The 25,439-nt window shown below is 38.8% G+C and overlaps 1 pseudogene; it reads left to right on the forward strand.

Annotated features, from left to right (window-relative positions):
• The first annotated feature begins 12,759 nt into the window (after nt 1-12,759).
• Nucleotides 12,760-14,048, forward strand: LOC143641354 (eukaryotic translation initiation factor 5 pseudogene; annotated as a pseudogene).
• Nucleotides 14,049-25,439: the final 11,391 nt, after the last annotated feature.

Here is a 25,439-nt window from a genome sequence, read left to right on the forward strand (position 1 = left end):
AAAGAGAATGAGAGTAGGCAGGTAGAATTCAAGGAAGGGGAAATAAGAAAATGGAAAGGAAATGAAAAGACAATAGAAAAAAATAGAAAATAAAGAAAGAAAATAATTTTTTTTAAAAAATGATAATGATAATATAAAATTAAGAGTTAAATTTAAAAAAATAATAACAAAAAAATAAAAAATTAAAAAAATTAAAAACATTTTAAAAAAGTTAAAGAACAACAACAAAAAAATGAAAATGGAAGAAAACAAAACAAACAAACAAAAAAAAAACCCAAATTAAAATAATAATAATAATAATAAATGCAGTCATAGATTGCAATAAACTTCTCTTCCAGTAGGTGGAGCTGTGCCCACTGGGCCAAGCTTCTCCTCTCAATAGGTGGGAACCAATCACTGTGCAGCAGCTCTTCCTCCCAGACTGGGTGGTTGTTCAATCCTGAGTGCCTAGGGCCTTCTCTTGTGTTTCCTCAAGCCAGGCCCCGTTCACCTGTGACACTCACCACAATACTGGCTACATGCCAGGTCTGCTGCTCCTGGGAGCCCAGTTTTCATGAACACCTGGGCACACTCTCCTGTTTGTCTCCCTCAGACCCTAAGTTTGTAGAGCTTGGGCCTGAGAACCCCCAGCAAATTTGTTTGCTCTCCGGAAGCCATGCCCCCGGAAGCTGGAGCAAGAGACCTCAATTGTCAGCACTGGTGGGAGCAGTGGCCTGGAGGTCTGCGCCACGAGTCCCGTGCCACTCCTAATTCCCTCGGTCTGGCTATCATGCTCAAGGGAGAGCTGGGAGGGGCCCTTAAGATTTCCCCACCAGTTCGCAAATTTATAGGAATTTGTTTCACTTTCAATCACTTCCTGCTTCAGGACACATGTATTCTTCCATGTATCCTTACTGGTCTTTTCATGAGACTTCTTTCCAAACACATTATTTTCAATTTCCATAATCACTTTTGAAGCAAAACTCACATAAACTTCATGATACATTATAACTCTGATATTACCATTAGATGTATAACTGGTTGGAATTAATGATTGCATACCAATATAGGATTTCTTATATATTTTCAGATAAAAATTCAATCCATTATTTAAAGTGGAACGAGTTATATTATTTATTCACAGTATGGTCTATTCATGCATTATCTCTATATTCATAGACGCAGTGTACACTTCTTTGTACCCCCAATACTAATTTTTACGTCTTGAAAATATTGCTCCCTGAAATGATGGAAGAAATACTCATGTCACCTGATCTACTTATACATTTAATCACAGAAATATTCGGAACACAAAATGCAAAGGTCACGCTTATGCTTGTACCAAAGTCTAAATGGAAAGTAAACATGGGTTACTAAAAACATCCATTTCCAGGTTGCCTAATGCTCTCAAATGTCAATTTTATTGGTGACTACATATTTGTTTCTTCTTAAGATTATATATTCAAACTCAACCCTACTGAAAATGTCTAATCCTATCCCTCACTTTATACATTGCCTGATTTCATAATGGCTCTATTGCTATCTGTTTCCTACATATTTTTCCCAATTCATCATTGTGACTGACTCTTCACATGTGCTGACATTTACATTCACACTCTAATCGATAACCTGTTGCAAGTAAACTTTTGTTCCTAATCCTATACTCACTCTTCTTTGTAAACCTACCGACTATCTTCCTAATCCTACCGACTACCCTTTTTTTGACTGAATGTTCTCTTCTACGTTCAATCATGCAAGGTACAAGTTCTTATGCCATTGTATATTGATTTATCTGAGACCTCTGTGCAGAATGTAATTCAATCCTAAGTATCAGAATCATTGGTCCAATGCCCTTCTGGGCTTCAAATGTTACCTAGATTTATGGTTTCATACTTATATTTCACATATATATTCTTGTAAATATTGCAGTTTCAAATACCATTATTCATTCTGCAGAATGATTCCTAAACCAAATCCAACATGTTATTGACCCTAAACATACACTGTTTCCTCAATCTAACTTTACAGAAGAGCAGGGACAGAGTTGGTCTTACAATACAGGAATGTAGGGGATCTTCCACCTGCTGAGAACCTCAAAGGTCCATGCAGACATGATCCCTGGAAAAGAGGTAGGCAGCTTGAAGGACCTGAGAGAGCTAAAGTCATCTTCCATGGCAAACAACCTTGTCAGGATGATGTGGTGTGTCTGAATCAGCCACTTTCTTCTCAATGTAGAGAAGATGGACCAAACCAGGCCTGTATGGAGAGCTGTTCCCGTGTGCTTATGGTTGATATACCATTCTAACTTGTGACAGTGTCACAGAAATTAGGGGCAGCCTCCATCTCATGGGACCCTTGGAAGCAACTGTTAGGACAAAGTGTTTGCCAAGGCATTGACCTCATTCAGTTCCTGAAGGAAGAGACCTACCTTACTTCTTTGGTGATGGAACTCTCTGAACTTGGGATCCAGGAAGCCAGGCACCCAGAGCCAGTCCCAGTCCCAGTCCCAGTGGGCTTACTTGTTTAGGTTTAATTTTTCCAATGACAGATTCTGTTTTTCTTGGTACCTACTGATGTGAGGATGGCCAAATGCCAGGAGAGCTCTGAAGACGGGCCTTTCCTGAGTAAGTAGGTAGTGGCTCACCGCTGGCTCCTAACAACTTCACAGAGTTGGCCAAGGAAACCAGATCTGACACAGTACAGGCCATTTTGGGGGAACATAGTATGGCCCGCCAGTCAGAGGACACTCTGGATATTCACAGACTTACTTGGGGGAAGGAGGTGCCTTTGTGTTTGTGGGTGTGAGTTTGTGGTATTGTCTCATTTTCTGAGAATAGGTAGAAAAGGTGGTATGTCTGGTTTGCAGCGGACTGTTTCTAGACAGTCGTTTGACAAGGCGAGTGTTTCTATGTCTGTGTATCCCACTGTGTCCGTGGTTGTAGACATTAGAAAAGAGAATGCATCAATGTATGTGTCCTGTCTAGTAGAAAGCTTCCCAGCATTCATCCTGCCCAATTTATGACTGGACTGCAGGTTGCCTTATCGATGGGCAACACCTACTATCTTCCTAAGTTCCAGATTTCTTCCTGAATTCTGGCCAGTCTGCAGAATAGTCTCATGGTTTTGTGTCCAAGATAGGTACCACCTCAAGCTCTGTCACATGGCTATGTACTGAATAGCTGAAGGTAATGGCGAGCATCTTAGAAAACTCAGATATCAGTGTGACCAGGTAAGTCTCAGTATAGAAACCATCCTTTGTGCCTTTTGCTTACCTATTTTTCTGTTTCACTGAATGACAGGAAGGTCTTTGCCTCAGGCCACCCCTTTGTGAAGCATGAAGAAAACAGTTTTCATATGGAAATGAATGGGCATCACCTGTGGCTCTTTGCTTAATTGCTTTGAAAGGGATGTGTCTGAATCAGACTCTTGGCCCTGTGTGAGGCTGTGGCTTAGATTCTCAGCACCGGATGGATCTAAAGAAAGATCCCATGTGTGCATCCAAAACCAAAATGGCAAAATTCAGTCATTGTGGATGATGTCTCTCTCCTTCCTCTATTAGGTTGCAGCCATTCATCAAGTGAGTATAGGGATCCTTTGGGTCAAATAAATTCTTCCAAGCAATGCAGAGGTGCTTGGATTTTCTCATGATTCCAATTCACATAAAGAATCTAAACCCCACAGTCAGTAGGCCTCAAATTGGAGATGCAGAGCAGTAGTAAAGGCAGGCCTATTTGATCACTCCTGGTTCACGGAAATGGTGTCCAGGCCACCCTGACTTTAGGCAAATGAGCGCCAAGGGAGCTTATTTTAGACACTCTCTTGCACTGCACCCCTCATGGGAATCTCCAGCCAGAGGTTATAATGAGAGTCTATGTGGAAGAAGATGAGGGCCATGTGGGAATGTTTTGAGAGTGAGAGTCCCCCTTGGCAACTGAGATCAAGGCCAAGGCTGGCTTTCGACTGATCACTGGGAATTTCAGGCAGGATATCACATGATTTTATTCTGGAAGACTTGGCAGCCATAGTTGAGATTCAAAACACACATGGACCTCACATTGTAGACCTCAATGGGCCTTGCTTCATGTGACCTTTTGGCTACTCTTTGGGAAGCCTTGCCTTTGAGAGTTCTCCAGAGCATTCATTGAAATGAGGTTCCTCAACATTTAATGGTTCCTGAATGAATTGAAACACACAGTGCCTCCAACTTTATCCTTGAAATGTGGCTACATAAATACCCTTAAATTTTTGAAACTCCCATGACCAGTTGGCACTGGAGAACCTTTGAATCTCCTGTTGCTGATAATGAGTGTACCAGACAGTGCCTTGATTGACTGGGTTTCATGAAAATGGTGAAGAACAGAGATGCCAGTAAGTTGAGACTGCTGAGTGGTGGGCCCAGAGCTGTGGTGTGCAGGTGTGTGATTAAATATCTGAGGTGTGGCCACGTGGAACTCCAGTTGACTTCCAAATGCCTTGTGGCTGACATGGTGCAGCTAGGAGACCCTTATATGTAAAAGCATCTTGTTATATGGAGAGGTTTCAAGGAAATGATCAGAATCAGGTTGATATGGTCAATGGGAAAGCTATGTGGGATAGAAGCCTGGTTAGTGCATTCTCCTGCAGTCCCTGACACACCACATGTGACAGAACTCCCTCCAGCACTGTGTCCCAGTTGAACTCCTTGTATTTTGTGATGTAAATACCAAACTTTCAGTGCAGCACCAAGAAACACCACCTAAATGGAGGATGACCAAATGGCTTCACAGTCCACACGGGGAGACACTTAGCCCCCAGTGGTCACAGTTTACCTACAAAGAGAGAATTAAGCACTGCTGACTCATTTTCATTGGAAAATAAGAAACTATGCCCTCCAGTCACATAGATGCACACCCAGCTTTAATGGTCTCACTAGAAAAGAAGCTAAAGCTCCTGACAACAGCATATATTTCAAGTACCCAACCTCAGAGGCAGTTTCTCAAGAAGTCTTTAGGCGGGCAGAGCTCTATGTTTGTGGAGTGTTTACCTGTTAGACCAGGATGTAAGAAACAAACACTGACTCGAATTAAAATCAAATTAAAGCAAGCTTATTATTTCCACCAACTGGGCTGCCTCTCCCTCCCAAAATGGCGGGAACAAGAGAGCAACCACATCTTTCCTACAGCCCAGCTTTATAGCCCAGAAAGTTACACAAAAGTGGGGTTACAGATAACAGAACTCTTACAAGCATCACACTAATGGTAGTTTACATTTTTTTTTTGCTAGCCCCAACATCAAAATTTATGAGGACCATTAGAGCCTCAGAGAGGGTCATTGTCTGGCCACGGAAAGCCAATATTTATGAGGTGTGACTAAATTTTCAGAGAGGGCTGCTATCGGGTCAGAGAGCCATGCATGGGTGAGTTCAAGGCATGGGCAGGCATTCCAAGCAGGTTCAGAATTTGCAGTAATTTATAGTAAAGCCAAAATGATCTTTTCATGGCTTTGTTGCAAGATGGCTCCCAATTTTAATAAAAGATAAGGTTGGGTCTATCATTCCACCCTTTTTTTATGTGTCCCTTTCAAATCTTTGATAGGGTAGGGGAAGAGCACTGAGGAAATTTTAATCCCTCGGGTAACAGACTCCAAAAATTTAGAATTCACCGAAAACCGGTCTCCCTGATATTACCTGACTTAATTAATTACTTATATTGATAGTCTATTTATTTTTGTCTCCATTGGTGTAAGTAGAGAGTCGTCTCTCATTTTGGCTTCTTTTGAGCTGAGAGAGGGTGACGTGAGGGTGCATGGTGTGAGGGACATGAGTTGCCTTTTTGAAGTCAGTTGAGGGACATGAGTTGCCTTTTAGAAGTCAATTCGTTTTGAAGTCTGGTTGGGGAAGAACAGGTTGTAAAGTCATCTGGGGATGGGTTCTTCAATGAGAGAAACAAAAAACATGCGTACTGAATAAATGTTGCAGCAGCTGGAACATGTCACTGTATGAAGTTTCCTCACCAATCTTTAATATCCCCAGTTATCAGGACTGTCAACTTAATATTTAACATTTATTGTACAATTGTCCCTCACCATAAGATACAGTTTAATAATTTAATGTCATCTGATCTTGCAAAATCCTTTCACTAGTATGACCTCTGTGTCTAATAGAGAAACATTTAATTTTGTTACTCAGGGCTGGATAATCGTACTAGCAAACACCAAGCCTACCTGTGTAGGTTAGGAATATCTGTAGGCCTTAAACTAAAAACTTCTGCCTCTGGTAGCTCCTCCTGATAGTCTCTCTTTATAGTTATCAGGCATTCCTGTCTGAGAATCCTTCTTTGTACCCTCCAGTCTTACTTATTTTGGGAGGCTAACATAAAGTGTATACGTAAAAATATTATTATTATTATTATTATTATTATTATTATTATTATTGTTGTTGTTATTATTATTATTATATAAAGTACACAGGAATGGATGTATTTTGCTTTCAACTGTCTTTTCTAAGTGTTTAAGATGAAGCAGTCAAACTGACTTTTGTTTCTATCTATTGTTAACAGTCAGCTGAGCTTTCATGGGAGTCATTCCTGGGGAAACTTGAGAGCAGCTTCTCAGTTCTGCTAGTGCCATTTGCGCTAGGTGGGTCCAGGTCTTGCTTGACCATGTGGCTTCTCTCGGAAGAATCAGGGATGTCTCCCTTCTCTGATGGCTCTCCTCTTTGTAGCAAATGCACTGATTGGCTTTATGTTCTCCAGTGGTCTCATTAATCTCCCTGATCAGGAGGTTATGTGGCCCAGAGTTGCAAAGCTCTTAGAGAAGTCCCCTGTTTCCTGGATTCAGACTGACTCAGTGGGCAAGAGCCAAATATTGGTTTTCTTGGCCCTTTTCTCTTAAATTTAATTTTAAATCCTAATCTGAAACAACCAGCAAATAAATTTTAACAGCCTGTTAATGTCTATAACTTTATAATAATTTATATTTTATTAATTGCGATCTTATTATTCTGTCTGTCTTGTAGGTGATGACTTATTATCTTAAATTAACCCATGTTCTGTTCTTAAAGCAACACGTCTGTAAAACACCAACAGGAAATCATTAGATCACTTATAAGGAAATTACAAAATAAAAATTTTTAACAAGAGTAAAAATACTTAGTTCATGTAATAGCTACCCTGAATTTTTTGGGTGAGTTATACATTATATCCCATTTTTGAGATCCTATTAATCTTGATAGAAAAAAAAACCTTTTGAATATAACTTTAAATGAAATAAATCTGACCTACTGCTTTCGTAGTCATTCTCACATGTAGTAAGATGGGACACAGAGCCTTATCTCAGGCAAGGCAGGGCTCTTTATAAATCTTAAGTGTTTTAGTGCTAAAGCTGATCTTTGTTTTTTTAAATATCATTTTACAAAGTTTACACAAATTGTTTGAGGTCACATGAACATTAGCTAACACCATATGATATCACATTTAAAACATGAATTAAAGAACAGCTGGAAGTTTTTAACCTTTACATAGATTAGGGTATCATTAACTTAAAAATATATTTAAATTGTTCCACAATGTAAAAAGTAACATAAAACTTTACATATCTTATTGATAACAGTTAAATAAATCCCCAATATATATTTTATTTACCATACAACTTCAGAACACCAGCTTGATATAATGCGTACTTATACAGACTTTAGTATATCAATCAGATATCAAACAAAAGTACTCATGAATGAGTAATCCCATATCAAATTTACTTTACTTATTTATCAAAATATTAGAAAAATGTACTGAACAGTGTAAACCATATTTATTGGTTGAAGGAAAAGTCCTAGAACAAAGGCATATCAGACCATTTGTAGACATTAATATTTTATTAGATATTTGAACACCTAGAAAAACTTGTAAGCTTAAATTTAAAGACATTTATATTTATCTGTTATCCAATTTATAATTGAAACATTTAAATCACGTGAATTAAAGATCTTTGGATCCACTTTTTAAAATTGTTTTTATGAGTGATTTTTTAATATAAGTGTTTATTATATATGTTAATTTGTGTATCATATATATGATATATGGACATATGTATATATATAGACATGCAACACATAACAAAAGTGTGCACACATAATAATAGTGAAGGCCTTGTAGCTTTTAACAGGTGAAATCTCCATTGCAATGTTTTAAAAATTCCACAGTTGGTCAAAGATAGAACTGATCAGAAAAACATTAACCTAGGTCTGTAGGATCAAAATCATGAGCTCAAAAAATAAATAAAGAATCTATGGAAAAAATAATGAGTCCTAGATAAAATGACTGGCCAGTGATTAGTAAATACCACACAACATACCTTTTTTCCCCTTAGGCCTCATATCAGTCTTCTTTTGAGTTTACAGGCTTCTTTCATTTGCATTTGAAAATAAGTCCTGGGTGAGGTCTGGAAAGAGCAGGAAAAAATGGCTATTCTGAGCAGACACCTCAGACCTAAGGCATTTTAACCATAATTTTCTGGTTAGGATGTTGAAAATTATGATACAAGTTTAAAATACAATTCACAAAATTTTATATAATTACAAGTTGTTTTGTCAACAGATACCATACTATGATTCAGTATCCTTGTCCAAATTAATGCACTGGCACACACAGTGACATTTTTCCAGGCTACCCAATTCAAAATTCGTGAAAAAAAGACTGAATGATTGGGAAGTTACTTGCCAACTTGGAAGTAGAGTTCTTTAGTTTTCCATCCTAAGTATTTAAGTTCTTTGGCATGAATTATCTGAAATCATAAACTAAACAATTACCTAAACCCGACTTTTAACTGCAAGATTGTGCAATGCTTCAAAAACCCATTCAGATACCAGATTGTTACAATGAAACATCATCATTTAGACACACATTCAGCTAAGATCATTCTCAAAAAACAATTTATAATATCAACAGATTATTTCACATGTCTTAAAGGGCCAGAAAAAAGCCACAAGACAGAAACAAAGGAACTCCAGACTATGTCTGACAGACAGAAGCCTTTACAACAGAGCATATAAGAGAAAAATCTCCTACACCAGTGGCACCACAGATGTCCCCACAAGGGGACCAGATGTTTTCACAGCGGAGCAACCTGAAATGTAAATCCAAGGGTCTCCATGGTGACTTTACTGCATTTAGTGTCCCCTTTTTCTTTTTCTCTTTTTTAAGAGATCAGAGGTGGCATAATCCTTGCAGTGCAGGGGACGAAGGAGGGAATTCCCTGAAGCAACAGGGCTTTGGCAGATGCTGGGAGTCCCTCAGTCCCTCCTTTTACTTACAGGATTAGCTCTTCTGTTTTGGTTCCACCCCAAGCATGCTCCATCTCCTAACATTTCAGTAGTCAGCTCTTAAAAAGTTCTGGGACGGGGGGGGTATCAAAATTTTTAACATAAAGTTCGGTTCCTGAACTTGAAACCAATTAAAGCCAATTTAATAATGAGGACAGGGTTTTGAGAAAAATAAAATGGGAGGTTTATTGCTTTGCTAACAAAGGAAAAACAAGGGGACTCTGCCCAAAGGTTGTGACTCTCTTGATCTGGAGGCACCAGGGGTTTTTAAGGAGTTTCACTTGTTAACCTGGGATATACTCAGTTCTTCGTTCCCCAGCAGGCATTGCCATCTGGAGTGGGTGTGCTCCAGGCAGCCAGTTAGGGGCTTCTCTCATCTTGCTTAACAAAGGGTGGTAAAGTTCATCGCAGTTCCTTAAAACACAGCCCAAAGGGGTTTCAGGCTTACTTGCTTTTTTACCCATTTTCACGTCCAATATCCTTAAGATTTTACCACAGAAATCACACAAATAAACGCACAAAAACAAACAAAAAAAAAACATATAGAACACAGAACAAAACACAAAGAAACAGAAACCCGGTGAAGAAACAGAAAAACAGAGGAGCAATGAAACGTCTTGCTAAAGCTCCGGGGTAGGAGCGCCTGCGTGCCCCTCGCACCTCTCTACCCTTCCAGAGGAATTCCCTACAGAACAGAACAGAGGATAGAACGATTGTCAGTACTGTCCTGGAAAGGAGTGAATGTGAGCCTCCCCAGGCCACCTCTCTGTCATCAGAAAAGATCTCCCTTAACCAGATATCAGATGTTATAAAGGCGTCACTTACCTATGGAGGCCTCCTCTACCAGGTGCTTGCTAATAGTTTTAGTGCGGTGGTTCACTGCAGTGCTCCCCAGACTGAAGGCTCACCCCAAGGCCTTGTAACATCTCAAATTGTGCACCCCCTAGAGTGGCTCTCCAGCCCGGTGCCCTGGAGGGAAGGCCAGCTTCAGAATTTTCAGTAGTCTGGTTTTGTGATCAGATCGGGCAGCCTCATCTCACAGGGGAACTCGAAAATGTTAGACCAGGAAACAAGAAAAGACCACTGACTCCAATTAAAATCAAATTAAGGCAAGCTTATTATTAAAACCGGCTGGGCTGCCTCTCCATCCCAAAATGGCGGGAACAAGACAGCAACACCACCTTTCCTGCAGCACAGCTATATAGCCCAGAAAGTTACACAAAAGGGGCTTACAGATAACAGAACTTTGAAAACATCACACTAATGGTAGTTTACATTTTTTTTGCTGGCCCCAACATCAGAAATTATGAGGACCATTAGAGCCTCAGAGAGGGTCGTTTACTGGCCTGGGAAGGAAAATATTTATGAGGTGTCACTAATGTTTCAGAGAGCACTGTTATCTGGTCAGAGAGCCAGGCATGGATGAGTTCAAGGCACGGGCAGGCATTCCAAGCAGGTTCAGAATTTGCAGTAATTTATAGTAAAGCCAAAATTATCTTTTCACGGCTTTCTGGCAAGATGGCTCCCAATTTTAATAAAAGATCAGGTTGGGTCTATCAAGCCAGTCCCTTACTTTTGGAAACTCCTCTGCAACCTGCAAGGTTGTGAACTCCTGAGCATTTTACATTCCAGATATGTATTCACAGATTTTCGAACTCTTCTCCTCCAATTGCGTATTACTTGGGGTGAAGGTAATATCAAGGCATTGTCCTGGATGAGAGTGGGAAGATTTTTGTGTAGCACATATTTGCATACACATTTAGAAGATCACTCCTCCTAAACACTGTTGGAACAGTAAATTCAATCTATTTGGGGAGCTTCCTAGCTGAACAACATTATACATAAATCCAAGTTCATTAAATAAATAGTTTTGGATCAGTGGATGATATATATTTCAAGATGAATTTAAATTGGCATATATATTGCTACATTTTAATGTCCGTGTGTGTTTTGTGTTTAAAATGTTTTGTGATTTATGTGGATTTATAATCAAATTTTCACAAGATTATTCTCAGAAATATTCATCCACCTGAAATACGTATTTTTTTTCCTAGTACTGAAAACTAACTTCAGTGAATGGTGCATAAATATCCTAAAAATTCTACTCTACAGTAACTGACCCAGATTAACATCAATGCAAGTAGATTTCTATGGGACATGATGTGTATTTTGATGTTCATTTTTATTCAACACTGGTACATTACTATTTCTGCAGTTAATGCACATCATACAATATATATTTCATCCAATATTTTGCAAATTTATAGGCATGTGTTTCACGTTCAATCACTTCCTGCTTCAGAACACATGTATACCTCCAGGTTTCTTGACTATTCTTTTCATGAAACTTCTTTCCAAACACATTATTTTTGCTTTGCATAATCACTTTTGAAGCAAAACTCACAGACCTTTCAGAATAAAACATAACCCTAATATTACCATTAGATGTATAACTGGTTGGTATGAATGATTGTATATCAATATGAGATTTCTTTTATGTTTTCAGATATCAATTCAATGCATTATTTTAAGTGGAACCAGTTATATTATTTACACAAAGTATGATCTATTCATACATTATCTGCATATTCATAGACACAGGGTACACCTATTTGTACCCGGAATACTAATTTATACGTCTACAAAATATTGCTACAGAAATGGTGAAAGAAATACTCATATCACCTTATCTACATATACATTTTCACAATAATATTCTGGATACAAAATGCAAAGGTCACACTTATGATTTTACCAAAGCCTACATGGAAAGTGAGCATGGATTAATGAAAACATCCATGTCCTGGTTACCTAATGCTCTCAAAGATCAATGCAATTTGTGACAAAATATTTGTTTCTTCCTAAGATTATACATTCAAACTCAACCCGTTTGAAAATATCAAACAAATTACACACTTTATACTTTTGCTGATTTCCTAATGTCTCTATTTATATCTGCTTTCCTACATATTTTCCACAATTCATCATGTGACTGACTCTTCACATGTGCTGACATTTACATTCACTCTCCACCCGAAACCCTATTTGTAAAGAACTTTTGGTAGTCAGAGCGAGAAGATTCCAGAGGTCGCCAGGATCGGCGCTGCCGGTGTGGACGTGGACGTCGCTGGGAAAGCCCTTCCCGCTGCTCGGCGGCGGCACCTGCCCGGCCGCCCTCCGCTCGCCCGCCCTGCCGCTCCGGACCCGGTTTCCAGCGCCTCTTCCTCCCAGTTCCGGGCGAGCCGCATTGGGTTTATGTCTTTATTTGACGAAAATCAGCTGTTGCGCAGCCATTGGTACCTGTATTGGGGAAACATAGCATACAAGCAAGGAGCTTACAGCCTCAGCGGCGAAAATTTTTTCATGTCAGAGACCGAGAACTCTTGCAGTCGTTTATGTCATCCCTTCTTCTCCAGACAGAAGATACCAAAAAGTTGCAATCAAAGATCTCTTCATCTTATTGATAAAGCCACTAATAAGCCAAAATGTTTTTCAATGTCAACCGCAGCGTGTCAGACCAGTTCTATCGCTACAAGATGCCCCGTCTGATTGCCAAGGTTGAGGGAAAAGGAAATGGAATCAAGACAGTTATAGTCAACATGGTTGACGTTGCAAAGGTGCTTAATCGGCCTCCAACGTATGCCACCAAATATTTTGGTTGTGAGCTGGGAGCACAGACCCAGTTTGATGTTAAGAATGACCGTTACATTGTCAATGGATCTCATGAGGCGAATAAGCTGCAAGACATGTTGGATGGATTCTTTAAAAAATTTGTTCTCTGTCCTGAGTGTGAGAATCCTGAAACAGAACTGCATGTCAATCCAAAGAAGCAAACAATAGGTAATTCTTGTAAAGCCTGTGGCTACCGAGGCATGCTTGACACACATCAAAAACTCTGCACATTTATTCTCAAAAACCCACCTGAGAATAGTGACAGTGGTCCAGGAAAGAAAGAAAAGGAAAAGAAAAATAGAAAGGGCAAAGACAAGGAAAATGGTTCTGTATCCAGCAGTGAGACACCACCACCACCACCACCAAATGAAATCAGTCCTCCTCCAAATGCTGAGGGAGAAGAGGAGGATGAAGATTGGGGAGAGCATTCAACTGAAGAAGCTCAGAGGCGTAGAATGGATGAAATTAGTGACCACGCAAAAGTTCTGACACTCAGTGATGATTTGGAAAGAACTGTAGAAGAGCGTGTCAATATTCTGTTTTATTTTGTTAAGAAAAAAAAGAAGAGGGTATCATTGACCCATCAGACAAAGAAATTGTCGCAGAAGCAGAAAGGCTGGATGTAAAAGCCATGGGCCCTCTTGTTCTAACTGAAGTTCTTTTTAATGAGAAAATTAGAGAACAGATTAAGAAATACAGGTGCCATTTCTTATGATTTTGTCACAATAACAAAAAAGCTCAACCATACCTTCTTCATGGTTTGGAGTGTGTGGTGGCAATGCATCAAGCTCAGCTCCTCTCTAAGATTCCACATATCTTGAAGGAAATGTATGACGCAGACCTTTTAGAAGAGGAGGTCATCATCAGCTGGTCGGAAAAGGCCTCTAAAAAATATGTATCAAAAGAACTTGCCAAAGAGATTCGTTTCAAAGAAGAACCATTTATAAAGTGGTTGAAGGAAGCAGAGGAAGAATCTTCTGGTGGTGAAGAAGATGAAGATGAGAACATTGAGGTGGTGTACTCAAAGATTGCCAGTGTACCGAAAGTTGAAACTGTGAAGTCTGACAACAAAGATGATGACATTGATATTGACGCCATTTAAAAGAATGGATGCAACCTAGCATAACAGCGTAATGCTGCAAATTTTTCTCCATTATCAGCCAGAAGTGCAACATGTATGTGTGAAAGCTAAAATGGCTTAACATCATGCTACACTTTAATACTGAAAATATATTACTGTGAGTGGTCTGTAATTAGCCCAATGAGACATCTAGGAAGTCCATACACACATCAGTGAGCAAATGTAGTTTGCTTATTTATAGCAGGTTTCTTTTGGAAAAACTAGTGGTGGACACATTTGGATCACATTTATACAGTTATAAAAAATAAAGATTTGATTTTGGTCATTCTTCAGATTTTGGGCTCTGAATGACTTAGCTAAAGTAATTGGCTCCTTTTAAAAAGTGTTGCCATCATTTAACATGACATGGTCCTTGGAGCCTGGTAGATTTTGGTAGGTGCTGAGACCATTCAGAGTTTTTCAGCAGAATGTAAACAAACTTGTTTGTAATGATCTTACTGAGCTGTTAAATCTAGTACTTTTGAATTTTTTTAGTCCCTCAAATTGGCATCTGTAATTTTTTTGTGCTGAGGTAGACTGATAATCAAATGACAGTGCAACATCTTGTTGAGAAATAAAAATAATCTGAGTGTCCTATAAATAATTTTAAGAACTAATTTTGAAGTTTGGAGTTGTGATTTTTCAGTTCATGTACACTAGCCCCAAATTTTAGTCTTTGGAGTCATGTGCATTGCACGTTGGATGAGCCAGGGAAAAATTATTAAATTAACAAATAAGTATTTTAATGTGTATGTAGTGGTTGCTTTATACCAAGAGAAAACTCAAACTTTGAGGTGTGATTAAATAATAAATTCTGATTTTATTTGGGGGAAACAGGGAAAGGTGCATTTAATATCTAACAAGAACTCAGCAGTTTTTCAGCTTTTAGCCTTAAGGTTTAAATTATAATTTCAAAATGTTGAGACATTCTATCTTGTGTTCAGTATGTCGTGCACCCCCCCAAAAAAGAAAAAAAAAACATATTGTGGTTTATTCAATGCCTTTTACATTTGGACATGTAGCTTATGCTGTTTTAGATTTTGGTTATTGCCTTGTCAAAAAAGTGTTGCTATATTTCAAACTGGATTTCCCCCCCCCAAAAAAAGTCTTATTTAAAAAAGAAACACGTTAAAGGCATATTTCTACACACCTTTCTCACCACTGGACAAATCTTCCAAACAAAAGTTGAATAAGGAAACTATAGAACACAATAACATAATTAATAACCTAGACATAATTGACATATATAAAATATACCACCCAAGATCAAGCAGTTACACTTTTTTCTCAGCAGCACATGGATCCTTCTCAAAAATAGATCATATATTATGTCACAGGGCAACTCTTAGACAATATAAAGGAGTAGAGATAATACCATGCATCTTATCTGATCATAAAGGAATGAAATTGAAAATCAACGATAAAAGAAGGAAGGAAAAATCATGCATCACTTGGAGAATGAACAATAGGTTACTGAATGATCAATGGGTTATAGAAGACATCAAGGAGGAAATTAAAATATTCATAGAGATAAATGAAAACACAGACACAACATATTGGAATATATGGGACACATTGAAAGCAGTTCTAAGAGGAAAATTTATTGCTTGGAGTTCATTCCTTAAAAAAAGAAAAAAACAACAAATAAATGATCTAATTCTTCAACTCAAAATCCTAGAAAAAGAAGAGCAAAACAACAGCAAAAGAAGTAGAAGACAAGAAATAATTAAAATCAGAGCTGAAATTAATGAAATCAAAACAAAAGAAACAATTGAAAAAATTGACAAAACTAAAAGTTGGTTCTTTGAAAAAATAAATAAAATCGACAGACCCTTAGCCACGCTAACGAAGAGAAGAAGAGAGAGAACTCAAATTACTAGCATACGGGATGAAAAAGGCAATATCACAACAGACACTTCAGAAATTCAGAAGATTATCAGAAATTATTTTGAATCCTTATATTCCAATTAAATAGAAGATAGTGAAGGCATCAATAAATTTCTTAAGTCATATGATTTGCCCAGATTGAGTCAGGAGGATATTGACAACCTAAACAGACCAATATCAATTGAGGAAATAGAAGAAACCATCAAAAGATTACCAACTAAGAAAAGCCCAGGACCGGATGGGTATACAGCAGAGTTTTACAAAACCTTTAAAGAGGAACTAATACCAATACTTTTCATGCTATTTCAGGAAATAGAAAAAGAGGGAGAACTTCCAATTTCATTCTATGATGCCAACATCACCCTGATTCCCAAACCAGACAAAGACACTTCAAAGAAAGAAAACTACAGACCAATATCTCTAATGAACCTAGATGCAAAAATCCTCAATAAACTTCTGGCAAACCGGAAAGAAAAACATATCAAAAAAATTGTGCACCATGATCAGGTAGGATTTATCCCTGGGATGCAAGGTTGGTTCAATATACGGAAATCAATAAATGTTATTCACCACATCAATAGGCTTAAAAATAAGAACCATATGATCATCTCGATAGATGCAGAAAAAGCATTCGACAAAGTACAGCATCCCTTTATGTTCAAAACTCTAGAAAAACTAGGGATAACAGGAACATACCTCAATATTGTAAAAGCAATCTATGCTAAGCCTCAGGCTAGCATCATTCTGAATGGAGAAAAACTGAAGGTATTCCCTCTAAAATCTGGAACAAGACAGGGATGCCCTCTCTCACCACTTCTGTTCAACATAGTTCTCGAATCACTGGCCAGAGCAATTAGACAGACAAAAGAAATTAAAGGCATAAAAATAGGAAAAGAAGAACTCAAATTATCACTATTTGCAGATGACATGATTCTATACCTAGCAGACCCAAAAGGGTCTACAAAGAAACTATTAGAGCTAATTAATGAATTCAGCAAAGTGGCTGGATATAAAATCAACACGCATAAATCAAAGGCATTCCTGTATATCAGCGACAAATCCTCTGAAATGGAAATGAGGACAACCACCCCATTAACAATATCCTCAAAAAAAAAAAAAAATACTTGGGAATCAACCTAACAAAAGAGGTGAAAGACTTATACAATGAAAACTACAGAACCCTAAAGAGAGAAATAGAAGAAGATCTTAGAAGATGGAAAAATATACCCTGTTCATGGATAGGCAGAACTAACATCATCAAAATGGCGATATTACCAAAAGTTCTCTATAGGTTTAATGCAATGCCAATCAAAATCCCAACGGCATTTCTTGTAGAAATAGAGAAAGCAATCATGAAATTCATATGGAAAAATAAAAGACCCAGAATAGCAAAAACAATGCTAAGCAGGAAGTGTGAATCAGGCGGTATAGCTATACCAGACTTCAAACTATACTACAGAGCAATAGTAACAAAAACAGCATGGTACTGGTACCAAAACAGGCGGGTGGACCAATGGTACAGAATAGAGGACACAGAAACCAATCCACAAATGTACAACTACCTTATATTCGATAAAGGGGCTAAAGCATGCAACGGAGGAAGGATAGCAAATGGTGTTGGGAAAACTGGAAATCCATATGCAACAAAATGAAACTGAATCTCTTTCTCTCGCCTTGCACAAAAGTTAACTCAAAGTGGATCACGGAACTTGATATCAAATCAGAGACATGGCCTCTGATAGAAGAAAAAGTTGGCTATGATCTACATACTGTGGGGTCGGGCTCCAAATTCCTCAATAGGACACCCACAGCACAACAGTTAATAACTAGAATCAACAAATGGGACTTACTCAAACTAAAAAGTTTTTTCTCAGCAAAAGAAACAGTAAGAGAGGTAAATAGGGAGCCAACCTCCTGGGAACAAATCTTTACTCCTCACACTTCAGACAGAGCCCTAATATCCAGAATATACAAAGAACTAAAAAAATTAGACAATGAGATAACAAATAACCCAATGAACAAATGGGCCAAGACCTGAACAGAAATTTCTCAGAGGAGGACATACAATCAATGAACAAGTATATGAAAAAATGCTCACCATCTCTAGCAGTCAAAGAAATGCAAATCAAAACCACCCTAAGATACCATCTCACTCCAGTAAGATTGACAGCCATTAGGAAGTCAAACAACAACAAGTGCTGGCGAGGATTTGGGGAAAAGGGTACTCTTGTACATTGCTGGTGGGACTGCAAATTGTTGCGGCCAATTTGGAAAGCAATATGGAGATTTCTTGGAAAGCTCGGAATGGAACCACCGTTTGATCCAGCTATTCCCCTACTCGGTCTATTCCCTAAAGACCTAAAAAGAGCACACTATAGGGACACTGCTACATCCATGTTCATTGCAGCACAATTCACAATAGCAAGACTGTGGAACCAACCTATATGCCCTTCAATAGACGAATGGATAAAAAAATGTGGCATTTATACACAATGGAGTTTTACTCTGCATTAAGAAATGACAAAATCATAGAATTTGGAGGGAAATGGATGGCATTAGAGCAGATTATGCTAAGTGAAGCTGGCCAATCCCTTAAAAACAAATGCCAAATGTCTTCTTTGATATAAGGAGAGTAACTAAGAACAGAGTAGGGATGAAGAGCATGAGAAGAAGATTAACATTAAACAGGGATGAGAGGTAGGAGGGAAAGGGAGCGAGAAGGGAAATTGCATGTAAATGGAAGGAGACCCTCAGGGTTATACAAAATTACATACAAGAGGAAGTGAGGGGAAAGGAGGAAAAATATAAGGGGGAGAAATGAATTACAGTAGAGATGGGTAGAGAGAGAAGAGGGAAGGGGAGGGGGGAGGGGGGATAGTAGAGGATAGGAAAGGCAGCAGAATACAACAGACACCAGAATGGCAATATGTAAATCAATGGTTGTGCAACTGATGTGATTCTGCAATCTGTATATGGGGTAAAAATGGGAGCTCATATCCCACTTGAATCAAAGTGTGAAATATGATATATCAAAAACTATGTAATGTTTTGAACAACCTACAATAAAAATTAATTTAGAAAAAAAAAGAACTTTTGGTACAAATTCTATACTCACTCTTCTTTCTAAACCTAATGACTATCTTGCTAATCCTACAGACTATCATTTTTTGACTGGATGTTCTGCTTGTTATTCCATCATCCAAGGTACAAGATCCTATTTCATTGTATATCGATTTATCTGAGACATCTGTGCAGAATATAATTCAAAGCTAAGTATCCCACTCAAGGGCCAAATGGCCTACTTGGCTTCAAATCTTCCCTAGATTTCTGTTTCCATACTTATATTTCACCTATATATTCTATATATCACAGGTTCCCTATACCATTATTCATCTTGAAGAATGATTCCTAACCCAAATCGAACATGTTATTAACCATTCACTGTTCCCTCAATCTAACTTTACAGCAGTGCAGGGACAGACTTGGTCTTACAATACAGGAATGTAGGAGATCTTCCACTTGCTGAGAATCTCAAAGATCCATGCAGAAATAATCCCTGAAGAAGATGTAAACTGCTATGAAGGACCCGAGAGAGCAAAAGTCATATTCCATGGCAAACAACCTGGTCAGGATGAAGGAATGTGTCTGAATCAGCCTCTCTCTTTTTAATGTAGAGCAAATGGACCAAACCAGGCCTGTGTGGAGATCTTTCCCCTGGTACCTATGGTTGATATACCATTCAAACTTGTGAAAGTGTCAGAGGAAGTAGGGGCAGCCTCCATCTCATGGGACCCAAGGAAGAAACTGTTAGGACAAAGAGGTTGCCAAGGCTGTGAGCTCATTCAGTTCATGAAGGAAGTGACCTACTTCACTTCTTTGGTGATGGAACTCTCTGAACTTGGTATCCCGGAAACCAGGCACCCAGAGGCAGGCCCAGTAACAGTCACAGACGTCTCACTTGTTTTGGATTTATCATGGAGAGAGTCAGTCTTTCTTGGTACCTACAGATGTGAGTATGGCCAAATGCCAGGAAAATTCTGAAGAGAGGTCTTTCCTGAGAAAGCAGGTAGTGGCTTACCACTGGCTCCTGATAACTTCACAGAGTGGGCCAAGGAGTCCAGATTTGAGAACAAACAGGCCATTTCGTGGGAACAAACTATGGCCAACCAGGCAGAGGAGACTCCAGATAGTCACAGACCTACTTGAGGGAAGGAGGTGCCTTTATGGGAATGAGTATGGGTTTGTGGTTTTGTCTCATGTTCTGAGAATAGGTAGGAAAAGCGGTTTCTTTTGTTTGGAATGGTCTGTTTCTAGAAAGTCATTTGACAAGGCGAGTGTTTCTATGTCTGTGTATCCCACTGTGTCCGTGGTTGTAGACATTACAATAGAAAATGCATCAATGGATGTGTCCTGTCTAGGAAAAAGCTTACCAACACTCATCCTGCCCAATTTATGAAAGAACGGAGGCTTGCCTTATTGATGGGCAAGACCTGCTACCTTCCTAAGTTTCTGTTTTCTTACTGAATTCTGGCCACTCTCCAGAATAGGCTCATGGTTTTGTGACCAAGATATGTACCCCCTCCAAGCTCTGTGACATGGCCATGTACTGGATAGCTGAAAGGAATGGCGAGAATCTCAGAAAACTCAGACATCAGTGTGACCAGAAAAGTCGCAGTGGAGAAACCCTGCTTTGGGCTTTTTGCTTACCTGTTGTTCTATACCACTGAGTGTCAGGAAGGTCTTTGCCTAAGGCCACACCTTTGTGAAGCCTGAATAAAGCAGTTCTCTAATGGAAATGAATGGGCATCACCTGTACCTCTTTGAGTAATTGATTTCAAAAGGGATGTGTCTGAATCAGCCTGTTGGCCCTGTGTGAGGCTGTGGCTTAAATTCTCAGCAGCTGATGGTTCTAAAGATGCCATGTGGGCATCCAAAACCAAAATGGCCAAAAGAGCATTCATTATGGATGAAGTCTCTCGCCATCCTCTGTAAGGTTTCTGAACTCCATCAAGTGAGAATAGGAATCCTTTGGGTCAAATTAGTTCTTCAAAGCCCTGCAGAGTCCAGCCCATTGGTGCTTCGGTTTTCTCATGACCCCAATCCACATAAAGAATCTAAACCCCACAGTCAGTAGGCCTCAAATTGGAGAAGCAGAACAGTATTAATGGTAGGCCTATTTGATCACTCCTGGTCACAGGAAGGGTGTCCAGGCCACCCTGACTTTTGGCAAATGACAGGCAAGGGAACTTATTTTGGACACTGTCTTGTCCAGCGCCCCTCATAGAAACCTCCAAATAGAGTTTATGATGAGTATCTATATGGAAGAAGATGAGGGCCATGTGGGAGTATTTTGGTTTAAATTGTGGTCATTTGTGTGGCGACTGGAAGAGATGACTGGGTCCACCTGGGTTTGAACTCTGGTGTGAATCCCCTTAGAGACTGAGTTCTGGAACTGACCTCAGAGAAGTATTGCCATGAGTTGAGTTGGGATTTTAGGAGGCCACGCATGAGAGTTGCCCTTATAAACTGAGGTCAAGGCCCAGGTTGGCTTTCCACAGAGCACTTGGAATCTCAGCCAAGATATCCCATGATTTTATTCTTAAAGACTTGGCAGCCATAGTTGAGAGTCAAAACACACATGGAGCTCACATTGTAGACCTCAATTGGCCTGGATTCATGAGGCCTTTTGTCCACTCTCTGGGAAGTCTTGTTTATGAGACTTCTCCAGAGTTTCACTCAAATGAGCTTCCTCAACATTTAATGGTTTTTGAAACCCAGAGTGCCTCCAACTTCATCCTTGAAAAATGGCAAGATAAACACCATGAAATTTTTGAAATTACCATGACCAGGGGGCACTGGAGAATTTTTGGATGTCCTGTTGCTGATTATGAGTATACCAGAGAGTGCCATGATTCACTGGGTTTCATGAAAATAATGTATAACAGAGATGTCAGTAAGTTGGAGCCTGCTGAGTAGTGGGCCTAGAGCAGTGTTGGGCAGGTGTGTGATAAAATATCTGTGGTGGGAGAATGTGGTTTGGCCATTGGTTTCCAAATAGCTTGTGACTGACATGGTGCAGCCAGTAGACCCTTATTTGTAAAGGCATCTTGTTATTTTGAGAGGTTTCAGGGCAATGTTCAGAATCAGGTTGATATGGTCAAGGGTGCAAGCTATGTGGGAAAGAAGCCTGGATGGTGCATTCTCCTGCAGACCCTGACCCACCACATGAGGCAGAACTCTCTCCAGCACTGTTTCCCAGTTGAAATTGTTGTATTTTGTGAAGCAAATACCAAAGTTCCAGTGCAGCAGCAAAAACCACCACGAAAAGTGGAGGAGGACCAAATGGCTTCACAGTCCACACGGGGAACCACTTAGCCCCCACTGGCCACAGTTTACCTACAAAGAGAGAATTCAGCACTGCTGCCTCATGTTCATTGTAAAATAAGAATCCATGTCCTCCAGGTCACATAGATGCAGACCCAGCTTTGATGATCTCACTAGAAAGGAAGCTAAAGCTCCTGACAACAACATATATTTCAAGTGCCCAACCTCAGAGGCAGTTTCTCAAGAAGTCTTTAGGCCAGCAGAGCTCCATGTTTGTGGAGTGGTTACCATGTCCCTTACTTTTGGAAACTGCTCTACCACCTCCAAGATTGTGAACTCCTGAGCGTATTCCATTCCAGATATGCATTCACAGATTTTCTAACTCTTCTCCTCTAATTGTGTCTTACTTGGGGCGAAGGTAATGTCAAGGCATTGTTGTGGATGAGAGTGGGAACATATTTGTGTAGCACATGTTTGCATACACATTGGATTCAATTTCCAAATTTCCATTCAAAATACTGAATCCCTGAAACTAACTCATAAACTACTAGACTCTGACTACTAATCCTAATATGATGGAGAAAAATAAACCAAACAGAATAGAAATACAAGCAGTTCAGTGGAGGCATGGTGTATAGTTGTAGTTGCTATTTGCATTATGTAGCATAGGTGTTAAAAATCTAGTTAAGTTTTTATTGAAATAGATCTCCATGTGTTTTTAAAGCTAATAAATATGTGAATTCCTGTCTCCCTTTCTCTGTTGCCTATTGAGAACATGTATTTTTATATGCACATGTAGAATCCTACCTGGTATCACATGTACGTTCTTGTGAGGTGGCTGACTTGGCAGATACAAATTATAAGAAGAGATCACTCCTCATAAACCCTGTTGGATATTAAAATTCAACCTATGGGTGACCTTCGTAGTTGAACAACATTATTCATAAATCCATGTTCAGTAAAAGTAAAATTTTTGGACCTCTGGACGATTTATATTTCACCATGAATTTGGATTGGCATATATATTCCTAATTTTTAATGTCTGTGTGTGTTTTGTGTGTGTGTGTGTGTGTGTGTGTGTATATATATATATATATATATATATATATATATATTTTCCAAAATATGAAATATATGTCTTATTATACACTCCGTAAATACATTCATATTCATATATGTGGATTTATAGTCAACTTTTCACAAGATTATTCTCAGAAATATTCACTCACCTGAAATACATGTTTGTTTCCTAGAACTGAGAACTACCTTCAGTGAAAGGTGCATACAAATTCTAATATTTCTACAGTCACTTACCCAGTTTAACATCAAGGCTAGTAGATTACTATGGGACGTGATGTGTATTTTGACGTTCATTTTTATTCAACACTGGTGCACTACTATTTCTTCAGTTTATGCACATCATTGGATAAATATTTTATCCAAAATTTCAAAATTTAAAACATCTGTTTCACTTTCAATCACTTCCTGCTCCAGAACACATGTATTCCTCCAGGTTTCTTGACTGGTCTTTCATGAGACTTCTTTCCAAACACATTATTTTCGATTTCCATAATCACTTTTGAAGCAAACCTCACACACTCTTCATGATAAACCATAAACCTAATATTACGATTAGATGTATAGCTGGTTGTAATGAATGTATGTATACCATTATCAATATAAGATATCCTGTATATTTTCAGATATCAATTTATTCCAATTCCAATTTCTAAAGTTGGATCCAGTTATATTATTTATTCACAGTATGCTCTATTCATGCATCATCTCTATATTCATCAAAACAGGGTACACCTATTTGTTTACCCAATACTAATTTATAGGTTTTAAAAATATTGCTCCTCATAATGGTGGAAGAAATACTCATGTCACCTGATCTACATGTACATTTTATCACAGTAATATTCTGGACACAAATGCAAAGGTCCCACTTATGAATGTACCAAAGCCTAAATTGAAAGTGAGTATATATTACTAATAACATCAATTTCCAGGTTGCCTAATGCCCTCAAATGTCAATACTATTGGTGACTACATATTTGTTTCTTCCTAAGATTATATATTCAACCTCAAGCCTGTTGAAAATGTCTAATACTATCACTCAATTCACACTTTGCCTGATTTCCTAATGTCTCTATTGATATCTGCTTTCCTACATAAGTTTCCCAGTTTATCTTTGTGACTGACTCTTCATATGTGCTGACATTTACATTCACTCTCTAAAGGAAACCCTATTGCTAAAAAACTATTGGTCCAACTCGAAGACTCACTCTTCTTCCGAAACCTAGGATCTTCCTAAACCTACTGACTATCCCTTTTTGACTGGATGTTCTCTTCGACATTCAGGCATCTGAGGTACAAGTTTTTATTCCATTGTGTATAGGTTTATCTGATACCACAATGCAAAATGTAATTCAAAGCTAAATATCCCAATCAAGGGCCTAATGCCCTTCCTGGCTTCAAATCTTACCTAGATTTCTGTTTTCATACTTACATTTCAAATATATATTCTTATAAATATTGCAGGTGCCCAATACCATTATTCATCCAGCAAAATGATTCCTAACACAAATAAAACATGTTATTAACCCTAAGCATACACTGTTCCCTAAATCCAAATTTACAGAGAGGAGTGACAGAGTTGGTCTTACAATAAAGGAATGTAGGGGAACTTCCCCCTAATGAGAACCTCAAAGTTCCTTGCAGAAATGATCACTGGAGAATATATACGCAGCTATGAAGGACCTGAGAGAGCAAAAGTCATTTTCAATGGGAAACAACCTGGTCAGAATGAAGGGTTCTGTCTGAATCAGCCTCTCTCTTCTTAATACAGAGAAGATGGACCAAACCAGGCCTGTGTGGGTAGCAGTTTCTGGGTGCCTATGGTTGATATACCATTCTAACTTGTGAAAGTGTCACAGGAAGTAGGGGCAGCCTGTTTCTCATCTGACACTTGGAAGCCAAATCTGGCCTGTCTGGAGAGATTTTCCTGGGTGCCTATGGTTGATATACCATTCTAACTTGTGAAATTGTCACAGGTATTAGGAGCAGATTCTGTCTCATGGGACCCTTGGAAGCAACTGTTAGGACAAAGTGGTTGTCAAGGCAGTGACCTCATTCAGTTCCTGAAGGAAGGGACCTCAC

The sequence above is a fragment of the Callospermophilus lateralis genome, unplaced genomic scaffold, assembly GCF_048772815.1.
Source record: "Callospermophilus lateralis isolate mCalLat2 unplaced genomic scaffold, mCalLat2.hap1 Scaffold_978, whole genome shotgun sequence".
Taxonomy (NCBI): Eukaryota; Metazoa; Chordata; class Mammalia; order Rodentia; family Sciuridae; genus Callospermophilus; species Callospermophilus lateralis.